Source organism: Homalodisca vitripennis, chromosome X (assembly GCF_021130785.1).
Source record: "Homalodisca vitripennis isolate AUS2020 chromosome X, UT_GWSS_2.1, whole genome shotgun sequence".
NCBI classification, from domain to species: Eukaryota; Metazoa; Arthropoda; class Insecta; order Hemiptera; family Cicadellidae; genus Homalodisca; species Homalodisca vitripennis.
The window spans coordinates 14,529,028-14,547,415 of NC_060215.1; the positions used below are offsets into that span (position 1 = coordinate 14,529,028).

The 18,388-nt window shown below is 29.6% G+C and overlaps 1 long non-coding RNA gene across 6 annotated transcripts; it reads right to left on the reverse strand.

The window, feature by feature from the left end:
- Positions 1-37: 37 nt before the first annotated feature.
- Positions 38-13,618, reverse strand: LOC124368716. Of its 6 annotated transcripts, none has more exons than XR_006922992.1 (10): positions 13,393-13,618; positions 11,487-11,593; positions 10,124-10,343; positions 8,761-8,980; positions 7,396-7,615; positions 6,031-6,250; positions 4,128-4,347; positions 2,765-2,984; positions 1,402-1,621; positions 38-258 (listed from the first exon to the last, which is right to left on the reverse strand). It is a non-coding gene; the product is annotated as an uncharacterized LOC124368716 (long non-coding RNA). The 6 variants fall into 6 exon arrangements; XR_006922993.1 differs by having other exon boundaries at positions 8,761-8,867; positions 11,487-11,706; XR_006922995.1 differs by having other exon boundaries at positions 6,031-6,137; positions 11,487-11,706.
- Positions 13,619-18,388: the final 4,770 nt, after the last annotated feature.

Sequence of the window (18,388 nt, forward strand, 5' to 3'; positions counted from 1 at the left end):
GGGATACCCGAGCTGAGTATGTTATTACTTCTACTTACTTGTGACATGCTCCTTCCACAGGATTTTATCTGCTTTCTTTCCAAATGAGATCCCACATCTTTCTACTTTACTGGCAACTTTTGGCTTACCGCTTGTATTTCCGACACTAGAATATACAGAGGTCATCTCACTTCCTTATTTCAATATCTCTTCTGTGTACCACCCTTACTATAACACTTTCACTTCTCCTCCTTGCTCATTTTTTCTACCTTCTTTTTCCTATAAAAAATTAACGTATACATAGTAAACAATTGTCTGATATTAACTATACAAGAAATAGTTATTAAAAAATGTATTTAATAATTTGAATGGTGACACTGATTAGGAATAGAAAACTGTTATTTTGATGACAGGTTTTACGTTATATTCAAAATTTCAAAATTATATTCAAATATATATTCCTTTTCATTTACATATTTATTCAATTCAAAATTAAATTCTAATTAGTTGTCACCTTTGAAATTATTTAATACAGATTTTTAATAACTAATTCTTGTATAGTCAGTGTCACAATTTAACTTGTACTATTATGAATACTTTTTTGGAACCAAAGACTTTAATTCTTTGTTTGATATAGTATATTTGACAGCTGATTAACTGTTGACAGGTATATTATATTAAACAAAGGTATTGTCTTTGGTCACCAAAAAATATTTTAGTAGTAGTACAGAGAGGCGTTAACAACCATAATAAAAGTTGTAAAATATAATATTTAAATTTTAAGTAGCACTCTAACTTGATCCTTGACAAACAAATGAATGCAAATATCAACGTATACATAGTAAACAGTTGGCTGATATTAACTATACAAGAAATAGTTATTAAAAAATGTATTTAATAATTGGAATAGTGACATTATTCAGCAGTAGAACATTTTTAATCAGGTGACAGTTTTGGGTTATTTTCAAAAATTCAATCATATATTCTAATACAAGTATTTATATTAAATGACGTATATATATTTAATAAAATTGTATTCAAAATTAGGTGTCATCTTTATAATTATTTAATAACACTTTTTAATTAAATAAAAATAGGTATATTGTGCTGACATGCAGGTTTAGAAACGTTTGCGTCTAAATAAATAAAACTGTTTGTAGAGGTGTGAATACTGCGTCTCCTCCTAAATGTTTCGTAGTTGACTTGATCAGTGATTATGCCTGACAAGAAGAAATTTTTCTTATGGATAGGGAAAATTCTAATGTACCGTCAGTGAAATTTGCTCGTGTGTGGGACTCGCACCCACTAATAAACCCCAAAGATCCGGGCATGATTTACCCCCAGGGGCTCATATCATATTATGAGTACGTGGATGGCGACCACGGGGATACCCGAGCTGAGTATGTTATTACTTCTACTTACTTGTGACATGCTCCTTCCACAGGATTTTATCTGCTTTCTTTCCAAATGAGATCCCACATCTTTCTACTTTACTGGCAACTTTTGGCTTACCGCTTGTATTTCCGACACTAGAATATACAGAGGTCATCTCACTTCCTTATTTCAATATCTCTTCTGTGTACCACCCTTACTATAACACTTTCACTTCTCCTCCTTTCTCATTTTTTCTACCTTCTTTTTCCTATAAAAAATTAACGTATACATAGTAAACAATTGTCCGATATTAACTATACAAGAAATAGTTATTAAAAAATGTATTTAATAATTTGAATGGTGACACTGATTAGGAATAGAAAACTGTTATTTTGATGACAGGTTTTACGTTATATTCAAAATTTCAAAATTATATTCAAATATATATTCCTTTTCATTTACATATTTATTCAATTCAAAATTAAATTCTAATTAGTTGTCACCTTTGAAATTATTTAATACAGATTTTTAATAACTAATTCTTGTATAGTCAGTGTCACAATTTAACTTGTACTATTATGAATACTTTTTTGGAACCAAAGACTTTAATTCTTTGTTTGATATAGTATATTTGACAGCTGATTAACTGTTGACAGGTATATTATATTAAACAAAGGTATTGTCTTTGGTCACCAAAAAATATTTTAGTAGTAGTACAGAGAGGCGTTAACAACCATAATAAAAGTTGTAAAATATAATATTTAAATTTTAAGTAGCACTCTAACTTGATCCTTGACAAACAAATGAATGCAAATATCAACGTATACATAGTAAACAGTTGGCTGATATTAACTATACAAGAAATAGTTATTAAAAAATGTATTTAATAATTGGAATAGTGACATTATTCAGCAGTAGAACATTTTTAATCAGGTGACAGTTTTGGGTTATTTTCAAAAATTCAATCATATATTCTAATACAAGTATTTATATTAAATGACGTATATATATTTAATAAAATTGTATTCAAAATTAGGTGTCATCTTTATAATTATTTAATAACACTTTTTAATTAAATAAAAATAGGTATATTGTGCTGACATGCAGGTTTAGAAACGTTTGCGTCTAAATAAATAAAACTGTTTGTAGAGGTGTGAATACTGCGTCTCCTCCTAAATGTTTCGTAGTTGACTTGATCAGTGATTATGCCTGACAAGAAGAAATTTTTCTTATGGATAGGGAAAATTCTAATGTACCGTCAGTGAAATTTGCTCGTGTGTGGGACTCGCACCCACTAATAAACCCCAAAGATCCGGGCATGATTTACCCCCAGGGGCTCATATCATATTATGAGTACGTGGATGGCGACCACGGGGATACCCGAGCTGAGTATGTTATTACTTCTACTTACTTGTGACATGCTCCTTCCACAGGATTTTATCTGCTTTCTTTCCAAATGAGATCCCACATCTTTCTACTTTACTGGCAACTTTTGGCTTACCGCTTGTATTTCCGACACTAGAATATACAGAGGTCATCTCACTTCCTTATTTCAATATCTCTTCTGTGTACCACCCTTACTATAACACTTTCACTTCTCCTCCTTTCTCATTTTTTCTACCTTCTTTTTCCTATAAAAAATTAACGTATACATAGTAAACAATTGTCCGATATTAACTATACAAGAAATAGTTATTAAAAAATGTATTTAATAATTTGAATGGTGACACTGATTAGGAATAGAAAACTGTTATTTTGATGACAGGTTTTACGTTATATTCAAAATTTCAAAATTATATTCAAATATATATTCCTTTTCATTTACATATTTATTCAATTCAAAATTAAATTCTAATTAGTTGTCACCTTTGAAATTATTTAATACAGATTTTTAATAACTAATTCTTGTATAGTCAGTGTCACAATTTAACTTGTACTATTATGAATACTTTTTTGGAACCAAAGACTTTAATTCTTTGTTTGATATAGTATATTTGACAGCTGATTAACTGTTGACAGGTATATTATATTAAACAAAGGTATTGTCTTTGGTCACCAAAAAATATTTTAGTAGTAGTACAGAGAGTCGTTAACAACCATAATAAAAGTTGTAAAATATAATATTTAAATTTTAAGTAGCACTCTAACTTGATCCTTGACAAACAAATGAATGCAAATATCAACGTATACATAGTAAACAGTTGTCTGATATTAACTATACAAGAAATAGTTATTAAAAAATGTATTTAATAATTGGAATAGTGACATTATTCAGCAGTAGAACATTTTTAATCAGGTGACAGTTTTGGGTTATTTTCAAAAATTCAATCATATATTCTAATACGAGTATTTATATTAAATGACGTATATATATTTAATAAAATTGTATTCAAAATTAGGTGTCATCTTTATAATTATTTAATAACACTTTTTAATTAAATAAAAATAGGTATATTGTGCTGACATGCAGGTTTAGAAACGTTTGCGTCTAAATAAATAAAACTGTTTGTAGAGGTGTGAATACTGCGTCTCCTCCTAAATGTTTCGTAGTTGACTTGATCAGTGATTATGCCTGACAAGAAGAAATTTTTCTTATGGATAGGGAAAATTCTAATGTACCGTCAGTGAAATTTGCTCGTGTGTGGGACTCGCACCCACTAATAAACCCCAAAGATCCGGGCATGATTTACCCCCAGGGGCTCATATCATATTATGAGTACGTGGATGGCGACCACGGGGATACCCGAGCTGAGTATGTTATTACTTCTACTTACTTGTGACATGCTCCTTCCACAGGATTTTATCTGCTTTCTTTCCAAATGAGATCCCACATCTTTCTACTTTACTGGCAACTTTTGGCTTACCGCTTGTATTTCCGACACTAGAATAAACAGAGGTCATCTCACTTCCTTATTTCAATATCTCTTCTGTGTACCACCCTTACTATAACACTTTCACTTCTCCTCCTTTCTCATTTTTTCTACCTTCTTTTTCCTATAAAAAATTAACGTATACATAGTAAACAATTGTCCGATATTAACTATACAAGAAATAGTTATTAAAAAATGTATTTAATAATTTGAATGGTGACACTGATTAGGAATAGAAAACTGTTATTTTGATGACAGGTTTTACGTTATATTCAAAATTTCAAAATTATATTCAAATATATATTCCTTTTCATTTACATATTTATTCAATTCAAAATTAAATTCTAATTAGTTGTCACCTTTGAAATTATTTAATACAGATTTTTAATAACTAATTCTTGTATAGTCAGTGTCACAATTTAACTTGTACTATTATGAATACTTTTTTGGAACCAAAGACTTTAATTCTTTGTTTGATATAGTATATTTGACAGCTGATTAACTGTTGACAGGTATATTATATTAAACAAAGGTATTGTCTTTGGTCACCAAAAAATATTTTAGTAGTAGTACAGAGAGTCGTTAACAACCATAATAAAAGTTGTAAAATATAATATTTAAATTTTAAGTAGCACTCTAACTTGATCCTTGACAAACAAATGAATGCAAATATCAACGTATACATAGTAAACAGTTGTCTGATATTAACTATACAAGAAATAGTTATTAAAAAATGTATTTAATAATTTGAATGGTGACACTGATTAGGAATAGAAAACTTTTATTTTGATGACAGGTTTTACGTTATATTCAAAATTTCAAAATTATATTCAAATATATATTCCTTTTCATTTACATATTTATATTCAATTCAAAATTAAATTCTAATTAGTTGTCACCTTTGAAATTATTTAATACAGATTTTTAATAACTAATTCTTGTATAGTCAGTGTCACAATTTAACTTGTACTATTATGAATACTTTTTTGGAACCAAAGACTTTAATTCTTTGTTTGATATAGTATATTTGACAGCTGATTAACTGTTGACAGGTATATTATATTAAACAAAGGTATTGTCTTTGGTCACCAAAAAATATTTTAGTAGTAGTACAGAGAGTCGTTAACAACCATAATAAAAGTTGTAAAATATAATATTTAAATTTTAAGTAGCACTCTAACTTGATCCTTGACAAACAAATGAATGCAAATATCAACGTATACATAGTAAACAGTTGTCTGATATTAACTATACAAGAAATAGTTATTAAAAAATGTATTTAATAATTGGAATAGTGACATTATTCAGCAGTAGAACATTTTTAATCAGGTGACAGTTTTGGGTTATTTTCAAAAATTCAATCATATATTCTAATACGAGTATTTATATTAAATGACGTATATATATTTAATAAAATTGTATTCAAAATTAGGTGTCATCTTTATAATTATTTAATAACACTTTTTAATTAAATAAAAATAGGTATATTGTGCTGACATGCAGGTTTAGAAACGTTTGCGTCTAAATAAATAAAACTGTTTGTAGAGGTGTGAATACTGCGTCTCCTCCTAAATGTTTCGTAGTTGACTTGATCAGTGATTATGCCTGACAAGAAGAAATTTTTCTTATGGATAGGGAAAATTCTAATGTACCGTCAGTGAAATTTGCTCGTGTGTGGGACTCGCACCCACTAATAAACCCCAAAGATCCGGGCATGATTTACCCCCAGGGGCTCATATCATATTATGAGTACGTGGATGGCGACCACGGGGATACCCGAGCTGAGTATGTTATTACTTCTACTTACTTGTGACATGCTCCTTCCACAGGATTTTATCTGCTTTCTTTCCAAATGAGATCCCACATCTTTCTACTTTACTGGCAACTTTTGGCTTACCGCTTGTATTTCCGACACTAGAATATACAGAGGTCATCTCACTTCCTTATTTCAATATCTCTTCTGTGTACCACCCTTACTATAACACTTTCACTTCTCCTCCTTTCTCATTTTTTCTACCTTCTTTTTCCTATAAAAAATTAACGTATACATAGTAAACAATTGTCCGATATTAACTATACAAGAAATAGTTATTAAAAAATGTATTTAATAATTTGAATGGTGACACTGATTAGGAATAGAAAACTGTTATTTTGATGACAGGTTTTACGTTATATTCAAAATTTCAAAATTATATTCAAATATATATTCCTTTTCATTTACATATTTATTCAATTCAAAATTAAATTCTAATTAGTTGTCACCTTTGAAATTATTTAATACAGATTTTTAATAACTAATTCTTGTATAGTCAGTGTCACAATTTAACTTGTACTATTATGAATACTTTTTTGGAACCAAAGACTTTAATTCTTTGTTTGATATAGTATATTTGACAGCTGATTAACTGTTGACAGGTATATTATATTAAACAAAGGTATTGTCTTTGGTCACCAAAAAAATATTTTAGTAGTAGTACAGAGAGGCGTTAACAACCATAATAAAAGTTGTAAAATATAATATTTAAATTTTAAGTAGCACTCTAACTTGATCCTTGACAAACAAATGAATGCAAATATCAACGTATACATAGTAAACAGTTGGCTGATATTAACTATACAAGAAATAGTTATTTAAAAAATGTATTTAATAATTGGAATAGTGACATTATTCAGCAGTAGAACATTTTTAATCAGGTGACAGTTTTGGGTTATTTTCAAAAATTCAATCATATATTCTAATACGAGTATTTATATTAAATGACGTATATATATTTAATAAAATTGTATTCAAAATTAGGTGTCATCTTTATAATTATTTAATAACACTTTTTAATTAAATAAAAATAGGTATATTGTGCTGACATGCAGGTTTAGAAACGTTTGTGTCTAAATAAATAAAACTGTTTGTAGAGGTGTGAATACTGCGTCTCCTCCTAAATGTTTCGTAGTTGACTTGATCAGTGATTATGCCTGACAAGAAGAAATTTTTCTTATGGATAGGGAAAATTCTAATGTACCGTCAGTGAAATTTGCTCGTGTGTGGGACTCGCACCCACTAATAAACCCCAAAGATCCGGGCATGATTTACCCCCAGGGGCTCATATCATATTATGAGTACGTGGATGGCGACCACGGGGATACCCGAGCTGAGTATGTTATTACTTCTACTTACTTGTGACATGCTCCTTCCACAGGATTTTATCTGCTTTCTTTCCAAATGAGATCCCACATCTTTCTACTTTACTGGCAACTTTTGGCTTACCGCTTGTATTTCCGACACTAGAATAAACAGAGGTCATCTCACTTCCTTATTTCAATATCTCTTCTGTGTACCACCCTTACTATAACACTTTCACTTCTCCTCCTTTCTCATTTTTTCTACCTTCTTTTTCCTATAAAAAATTAACGTATACATAGTAAACAATTGTCCGATATTAACTATACAAGAAATAGTTATTAAAAAATGTATTTAATAATTTGAATGGTGACACTGATTGGGAATAGAAAACTTTTATTTTGATGACAGGTTTTACGTTATATTCAAAATTTCAAAATTATATTCAAATATATATTCCTTTTCATTTACATATTTATATTCAATTCAAAATTAAATTCTAATTAGTTGTCACCTTTGAAATTATTTAATACAGATTTTTAATAACTAATTCTTGTATAGTCAGTGTCACAATTTAACTTGTACTATTATGAATACTTTTTTGGAACCAAAGACTTTAATTCTTTGTTTGATATAGTATATTTGACAGCTGATTAACTGTTGACAGGTATATTATATTAAACAAAGGTATTGTCTTTGGTCACCAAAAAATATTTTAGTAGTAGTACAGAGAGTCGTTAACAACCATAATAAAAGTTGTAAAATATAATATTTAAATTTTAAGTAGCACTCTAACTTGATCCTTGACAAACAAATGAATGCAAATATCAACGTATACATAGTAAACAGTTGTCTGATATTAACTATACAAGAAATAGTTATTAAAAAATGTATTTAATAATTGGAATAGTGACATTATTCAGCAGTAGAACATTTTTAATCAGGTGACAGTTTTGGGTTATTTTCAAAAATTCAATCATATATTCTAATACAAGTATTTATATTAAATGACGTATATATATTTAATAAAATTGTATTCAAAATTAGGTGTCATCTTTATAATTATTTAATAACACTTTTTAATTAAATAAAAATAGGTATATTGTGCTGACATGCAGGTTTAGAAACGTTTGCGTCTAAATAAATAAAACTGTTTGTAGAGGTGTGAATACTGCGTCTCCTCCTAAATGTTTCGTAGTTGACTTGATCAGTGATTATGCCTGACAAGAAGAAATTTTTCTTATGGATAGGGAAAATTCTAATGTACCGTCAGTGAAATTTGCTCGTGTGTGGGACTCGCACCCACTAATAAACCCCAAAGATCCGGGCATGATTTACCCCCAGGGGCTCATATCATATTATGAGTACGTGGATGGCGACCACGGGGATACCCGAGCTGAGTATGTTATTACTTCTACTTACTTGTGACATGCTCCTTCCACAGGATTTTATCTGCTTTCTTTCCAAATGAGATCCCACATCTTTCTACTTTACTGGCAACTTTTGGCTTACCGCTTGTATTTCCGACACTAGAATATACAGAGGTCATCTCACTTCCTTATTTCAATATCTCTTCTGTGTACCACCCTTACTATAACACTTTCACTTCTCCTCCTTTCTCATTTTTTCTACCTTCTTTTTCCTATAAAAAATTAACGTATACATAGTAAACAATTGTCCGATATTAACTATACAAGAAATAGTTATTAAAAAATGTATTTAATAATTTGAATGGTGACACTGATTAGGAATAGAAAACTGTTATTTTGATGACAGGTTTTACGTTATATTCAAAATTTCAAAATTATATTCAAATATATATTCCTTTTCATTTACATATTTATTCAATTCAAAATTAAATTCTAATTAGTTGTCACCTTTGAAATTATTTAATACAGATTTTTAATAACTAATTCTTGTATAGTCAGTGTCACAATTTAACTTGTACTATTATGAATACTTTTTTGGAACCAAAGACTTTAATTCTTTGTTTGATATAGTATATTTGACAGCTGATTAACTGTTGACAGGTATATTATATTAAACAAAGGTATTGTCTTTGGTCACCAAAAAATATTTTAGTAGTAGTACAGAGAGTCGTTAACAACCATAATAAAAGTTGTAAAATATAATATTTAAATTTTAAGTAGCACTCTAACTTGATCCTTGACAAACAAATGAATGCAAATATCAACGTATACATAGTAAACAGTTGTCTGATATTAACTATACAAGAAATAGTTATTAAAAAATGTATTTAATAATTGGAATAGTGACATTATTCAGCAGTAGAACATTTTTAATCAGGTGACAGTTTTGGGTTATTTTCAAAAATTCAATCATATATTCTAATACAAGTATTTATATTAAATGACGTATATATATTTAATAAAATTGTATTCAAAATTAGGTGTCATCTTTATAATTATTTAATAACACTTTTTAATTAAATAAAAATAGGTATATTGTGCTGACATGCAGGTTTAGAAACGTTTGCGTCTAAATAAATAAAACTGTTTGTAGAGGTGTGAATACTGCGTCTCCTCCTAAATGTTTCGTAGTTGACTTGATCAGTGATTATGCCTGACAAGAAGAAATTTTTCTTATGGATAGGGAAAATTCTAATGTACCGTCAGTGAAATTTGCTCGTGTGTGGGACTCGCACCCACTAATAAACCCCAAAGATCCGGGCATGATTTACCCCCAGGGGCTCATATCATATTATGAGTACGTGGATGGCGACCACGGGGATACCCGAGCTGAGTATGTTATTACTTCTACTTACTTGTGACATGCTCCTTCCACAGGATTTTATCTGCTTTCTTTCCAAATGAGATCCCACATCTTTCTACTTTACTGGCAACTTTTGGCTTACCGCTTGTATTTCCGACACTAGAATATACAGAGGTCATCTCACTTCCTTATTTCAATATCTCTTCTGTGTACCACCCTTACTATAACACTTTCACTTCTCCTCCTTTCTCATTTTTTCTACCTTCTTTTTCCTATAAAAAATTAACGTATACATAGTAAACAATTGTCCGATATTAACTATACAAGAAATAGTTATTAAAAAATGTATTTAATAATTTGAATGGTGACACTGATTAGGAATAGAAAACTGTTATTTTGATGACAGGTTTTACGTTATATTCAAAATTTCAAAATTATATTCAAATATATATTCCTTTTCATTTACATATTTATTCAATTCAAAATTAAATTCTAATTAGTTGTCACCTTTGAAATTATTTAATACAGATTTTTAATAACTAATTCTTGTATAGTCAGTGTCACAATTTAACTTGTACTATTATGAATACTTTTTTGGAACCAAAGACTTTAATTCTTTGTTTGATATAGTATATTTGACAGCTGATTAACTGTTGACAGGTATATTATATTAAACAAAGGTATTGTCTTTGGTCACCAAAAAATATTTTAGTAGTAGTACAGAGAGTCGTTAACAACCATAATAAAAGTTGTAAAATATAATATTTAAATTTTAAGTAGCACTCTAACTTGATCCTTGACAAACAAATGAATGCAAATATCAACGTATACATAGTAAACAGTTGTCTGATATTAACTATACAAGAAATAGTTATTAAAAAATGTATTTAATAATTGGAATAGTGACATTATTCAGCAGTAGAACATTTTTAATCAGGTGACAGTTTTGGGTTATTTTCAAAAATTCAATCATATATTCTAATACAAGTATTTATATTAAATGACGTATATATATTTAATAAAATTGTATTCAAAATTAGGTGTCATCTTTATAATTATTTAATAACACTTTTTAATTAAATAAAAATAGGTATATTGTGCTGACATGCAGGTTTAGAAACGTTTGCGTCTAAATAAATAAAACTGTTTGTAGAGGTGTGAATACTGCGTCTCCTCCTAAATGTTTCGTAGTTGACTTGATCAGTGATTATGCCTGACAAGAAGAAATTTTTCTTATGGATAGGGAAAATTCTAATGTACCGTCAGTGAAATTTGCTCGTGTGTGGGACTCGCACCCACTAATAAACCCCAAAGATCCGGGCATGATTTACCCCCAGGGGCTCATATCATATTATGAGTACGTGGATGGCGACCACGGGGATACCCGAGCTGAGTATGTTATTACTTCTACTTACTTGTGACATGCTCCTTCCACAGGATTTTATCTGCTTTCTTTCCAAATGAGATCCCACATCTTTCTACTTTACTGGCAACTTTTGGCTTACCGCTTGTATTTCCGACACTAGAATATACAGAGGTCATCTCACTTCCTTATTTCAATATCTCTTCTGTGTACCACCCTTACTATAACACTTTCACTTCTCCTCCTTTCTCATTTTTTCTACCTTCTTTTTCCTATAAAAAATTAACGTATACATAGTAAACAATTGTCCGATATTAACTATACAAGAAATAGTTATTAAAAAATGTATTTAATAATTTGAATGGTGACACTGATTAGGAATAGAAAACTGTTATTTTGATGACAGGTTTTACGTTATATTCAAAATTTCAAAATTATATTCAAATATATATTCCTTTTCATTTACATATTTATTCAATTCAAAATTAAATTCTAATTAGTTGTCACCTTTGAAATTATTTAATACAGATTTTTAATAACTAATTCTTGTATAGTCAGTGTCACAATTTAACTTGTACTATTATGAATACTTTTTTGGAACCAAAGACTTTAATTCTTTGTTTGATATAGTATATTTGACAGCTGATTAACTGTTGACAGGTATATTATATTAAACAAAGGTATTGTCTTTGGTCACCAAAAAATATTTTAGTAGTAGTACAGAGAGTCGTTAACAACCATAATAAAAGTTGTAAAATATAATATTTAAATTTTAAGTAGCACTCTAACTTGATCCTTGACAAACAAATGAATGCAAATATCAACGTATACATAGTAAACAGTTGTCTGATATTAACTATACAAGAAATAGTTATTAAAAAATGTATTTAATAATTTGAATGGTGACACTGATTGGGAATAGAAAACTTTTATTTTGATGACAGGTTTTACGTTATATTCAAAATTTCAAAATTATATTCAAATATATATTCCTTTTCATTTACATATTTATATTCAATTCAAAATTAAATTCTAATTAGTTGTCATCTTTGAAATTATTTAATACAGATTTTTAATAACTAATTCTTGTATAGTCAGTGTCACAATTTAACTTGTACTATTATGAATACTTTTTTGGAACCAAAGACTTTAATTCTTTGTTTGATATAGTATATTTGACAGCTGATTAACTGTTGACAGGTATATTATATTAAACAAAGGTATTGTCTTTGGTCACCAAAAAAATATTTTAGTAGTAGTACAGAGAGTCGTTAACAACCATAATAAAAGTTGTAAAATATAATATTTAAATTTTAAGTAGCACTCTAACTTGATCCTTGACAAACAAATGAATGCAAATATCAACGTATACATAGTAAACAGTTGTCTGATATTAACTATACAAGAAATAGTTATTAAAAAATGTATTTAATAATTGGAATAGTGACATTATTCAGCAGTAGAACATTTTTAATCAGGTGACAGTTTTGGGTTATTTTCAAAAATTCAATCATATATTCTAATACGAGTATTTATATTAAATGACGTATATATATATTTAATAAAATTGTATTCAAAATTAGGTGTCATCTTTATAATTATTTAATAACACTTTTTAATTAAATAAAAATAGGTATATTGTGCTAACATGCAGGTTTAGAAACGTTTGCGTCTAAATAAATAAAACTGTTTGTAGAGGTGTGAATACTGCGTCTCCTCCTAAATGTTTCGTAGTTGACTTGATCAGTGATTATGCCTGACAAGAAGAAATTTTTCTTATGGATAGGGAAAATTCTAATGTACCGTCAGTGAAATTTGCTCGTGTGTGGGACTCGCACCCACTAATAAACCCCAAAGATCCGGGCATGATTTACCCCCAGGGGCTCATATCATATTATGAGTACGTGGATGGCGACCACGGGGATACCCGAGCTGAGTATGTTATTACTTCTACTTACTTGTGACATGCTCCTTCCACAGGATTTTATCTGCTTTCTTTCCAAATGAGATCCCACATCTTTCTACTTTACTGGCAACTTTTGGCTTACCGCTTGTATTTCCGACACTAGAATATACAGAGGTCATCTCACTTCCTTATTTCAATATCTCTTCTGTGTACCACCCTTACTATAACACTTTCACTTCTCCTCCTTGCTCATTTTTTCTACCTTTTTCTACCTATAAAAAAGAGAGGTGTTTATAGGAGTTCTTTGACAAAGGAATGCAAATATAAAAGTTAACATTATCACCTCTAATGTTTCGACACAAACATTATTAATCTGGATATCACCACAATATATCATTGTTCTCTTAGTGAAGTAATACCATCCACGGGCTCTCACTTGTAGATTCAGCTGTTTTCAAGTATTTTGAGTCATTTGGGGAAGACAACATTCTAACTAACATTTTAGGTATAACAGATAGCACTTTGTCAATTTATTATATGTAATCAGAATTGAATAGATGTTTTACAAATCAATTGTATCCGTTACATTGGTAGAAATGTAAGTTTAAATAAGTACATTTTTTAACTCATATTAAACATGTAATTCACTAATAAATAATTAAGATTACTAACAACTGTTCTCTTACTTCATGTATATATTCCGCCAGTTTAACTTTCTTAGACTTAAGAATGAAAGAGTTTATAGAAATGGGGCATATATAAAATATATACATGTTCAGATATAAATACTGTGATGTTCAGAAAAAATTTATATTAATAACTTAAATGAAACCTTTATATGCTGTTATATGATTTGATATCGTTTGTCAGAACTTGTTTGTTTTCCCCAAAAAACTGGTAATTATCTTAAAATATACATGTGCACTTAGTTCATGGTTATTTTAATTTAAAAGATGATTGTTATGGATCATATAAAACTCTTATGTGTTCATTAAGCATCCAACAATTAAAAAAATGTAATAATATTTGACAGTAAACATAGATTATATAAATATAGTTAACGGGTTTTATACTATTTTCGTGTTAGTTTTAAAGTAAGATAGTAGACAGTTAAAAATAAAATCATTTATGTTGAAAATTTTATTTTAGTTCTAAGAGTTAGTATAATCATGAATGATAGTAAAAAAGATCATATAAATGCTTTATGTGTTCATTAAGCATCAGAAAGTAAAAAATAATCTAATCATATCTGACAGCAAAAATGAATCACATAAAGCTATTATAAGGTCAATAACCCTTTGGCTGTTTCAGAACGATTTATCGTTGTTTGTGTTTTTGCGAAAAATGGTTTGACATTGATATATTGTTCTAATTTAATTCTCTGCACAAACAACTAATTTCAAGCAAATATCAAGATTTAAGTTACTGATTTTATGCGCAAAGCCTTGTGAAGCACATTCTGGGCTGAACATTTTTGGTTATAGCTGAACAGTCTTAGGAAAAGGTTTTAAAAATTGACCAACAGGCAAAGGGTTAAGCATCTAACAGTTGTTTTTTAGATGGTTTTTAAAAATGTAGAAATTTTGTGATGGGCTTTAAAATATTGTTTTAGTTTAAAAATAATGAAGTAGTTAGTTTTAAATAGAATAATTTATTTTGAAAATTTGAGTGTAGTTCTAGAGTTAGAGAAAATGTAATCATATATGATAGTAAAAAAGATCACATAAAAACTTGACGTGTTCATTAAGCATCAGAAAATACAAAATAATCTAATCATATATGACAGTGAAAATGGATCATATAAAGCTATTAAATGTTCATGAAGCATCCAACAGTTAGAGAATGTAATCATATCTGACAGTAAAAATGAATCACATAAAGCTATTATGTGGTCAGTAACCCTTTGGCTGTTTCAGAACGATTTATCGTTGTTTGTGTTTTTGCGAAAAATGGTTTAACAATGATATATCGTTCCAATTTAATTCTCTGCACAAAAAATTAATTTCAAGCATATATCATGATTTAAGTTATAAATTTTATAAGCAAAACCCTGCAAAGGACATTCTGGGCTGAACAGTTTTGGTTATAGCTGAACAGTCTTAGGAAAAGATTTTAAAAATTGGCCAAGAGCCAAAGGGTTAAGCATCTAACAGTTAGAGTAAATGTAATTAATAGGATAGTACAAATATATTATATAAATTTGGTGCTGGGTTTTAAAATATTATTGTTTTAGTATAAGGTAGTAGATAATTTTAAAAAGTGTAGAAAATTTTAGTATAATGTTTTATATATATATCATCTCTGTAAGCTTTGTTAGGTTTTTTTTACATTAAACTATATTAAAACTAACTTGCCAGAATGTTGATTCAAATTCCCTGAATCCAAGTGACTTACGCTGTCTCAGACATTCAGGACAACCGAGACATGAAGTGCTATAGACACATTAGGTGGTTTATCACAATTTAGTTTGAAAATGCGACAGCAGAGCTACAGTATTTGTAAATTTTGGTATATCATGATGAACACTAATAAAAATATCCATAAATAACTTACAGTTGACTCTGGAAAAAAATAAATTTAATTTCATTTTCAACTAAACAAAAATTAGAACCTTATACTGTATATCCATTGACAACAACGCTCTTAAGCAATTAAATGAAGTAAAACTTTCAGGTTTAATAACTGACAAACATTTATCGTGAGATAAACATGTAGAAAATTTGTTTGAAATTATATTCCGGTTTATATGCTCTTAAGAAGGTGTTATATTTATGTAATACTGCAACACTCAGGACAACATATTTGGCATATATCTACTCACATATTTCCTATGGTATTTTCTTGTTCGGTACTATAAGATAAGATAATAAGATTCTTTTTCTTCAAAAAAGAGCAATTAAAATCATATTAGGACTAAAAATAAAGGACTGTTAAAGCTCATTTCATAGGTCAAGGTATTTTGACCGTATATGGGCTGCACATTTTTCAGTCAGTTATGTTTGTGAAAGAGCATATGCCGGGACTAATACAAGCAAACAAGCACGCATACACCACAAGGGGAAGGAATTCAGTAGAAATTAATCACCACAATTTAGAGCTTGCTAAGAAAAAGACAGACATTTCCGTAGGTAAGCTATTTACTCTTTATAACAGATCACTCCAAAACGAAAGAGAACTAGCCGAGTGAGCTGGCGAGTTAGATTCGTAACTGAACAAAATTGCTCATATTTTTTGTACAAGATAAGTAGCTAGTTCTTACAAATGAGCAACAGCCATTTGTAACCGATATCAGACATTGTACGACTATTTTACATTGGTCCAGAGGATAAGAATAGAACACAAACTGAGTGAGCACTAAACATGTAATAACCACAAAAATTGTAATTATAGTCAAATATATGGTATTATTTGTAGAGTTATCACTACATGTTTCGGGGCGAAAGTCCCATCGTCAGGTGTATAAAAACGCAGAAATAAACGGCAGTTAAAAACACTTAAAAGTAACATATAATAAAACACACAGATACAATAAATAAGACATATACACGATTAACAATTTATGGTACACATAGATGGTAGGCCTACCGCCCGCACACACAGAACTATGGAGCCGAACCTCCCAGTTGGCAGCACAGACACGAGGGCTGAAGGTTATGTCTCTTCCTCTACTTCCTGGTTCTACAAAACAATTTTTGGAAGTGTTGACAAGGTAAAGTACCATAAATTGTCTAAATAACCATCTCACATCATCTCGATTCCTGTTAGATTTGGTGATCATGTATGACGTTCTAGCTGAGCTCTCAATGATTTTAGAATGTCTTTAAAACAAATCATGATAGTTTATCCACAGAAAATCATTAGGATATCTATCATATTTTTTTAAGCCTTCAAAGAAAACCTGGTACTAAGAGCTATAATGGCAATAATTGATACATACTTTTGTGGTGTTCCTTTCATACATAATACTAACCATCAACGACAATTAACGAACTGCAATTGGTATCAAGTGTAATTAACTACCTCAAGATAAGGCTCTTAACAACTATAGGCAGTGTAAAAGTAATGGAGGTAATGGAGAAAAATAGGTTTAATTTCTTTCAGAATTGAGTAGTAGCTGACCCTCCAGCAAATCCCAAGGATACAGTGAGCCTGAAATTGAAAAGCTATGTGCAAGATTCTGGCTGAATTAAAACAAAACTTAAGATGGCTTTAGAGTTTATCTTGGGAACAAAATGATTATTCTATTGACCCTCCAGCAAATCCCAAGAATACAGTGAGCCTGAAATTGAAAAGCTATGTGCAAGATTCTGGCTGAATTAAAACAAAACTTAAGATGGCTTTAGAGTTTATCTTGGGAACAAAATGATTATTCTATTGACCCTCCAGCAAATCCCAAGGATACAGTGAGCCTGAAATTGAAAAGCTATGTGCAAGATTCTGGCTGAATTAAAACAAAACTTAAGATGGCTTTAGAGTTTATCTTGGGAACAAAATGGTTATTCTAAAGGATTTGAATCCACTGATGAAGTGTTCCAAGCTCATACCTTGTAGCTAAACAGATGATGAGCATAGTTTCAGTCATATGATAATATCACAGACTATATCTAGACTGTCAATTCAGTACAACTCAACCTTAAGTCGAATGGTCCAAATATCCAGACATGGTATCTAGAACCTTTCTACCATGTATGGCTACGACAGCACTGCTTGGCTGATAACACTTGAACTAGATAAGCTAAACACAACCCAAATTCTGACATTAAAAGATAAGATGGATTTGTAAAGTATGGATAAACTTTTGATTTGTTGTGGAAGAGTTCGTCTTAACCCTTTAAGCATATAGTTACCAAAGGTGAATGGAACGATCGCGGCACCGCCTGAGCAAGTTAGGCTAAGAAAAACTCGGCGCAAGTGGCTCGGCTAGCAGCACAATATAAAGCTGTCAAAGGGTTAAACATAACACTTTTCATTTAAGAAAAAGTTATTACTAAAGGGATGTTCAGTAATTTTTTCAACACTAATAAAATTTAAAATGTAAAAGATTTATA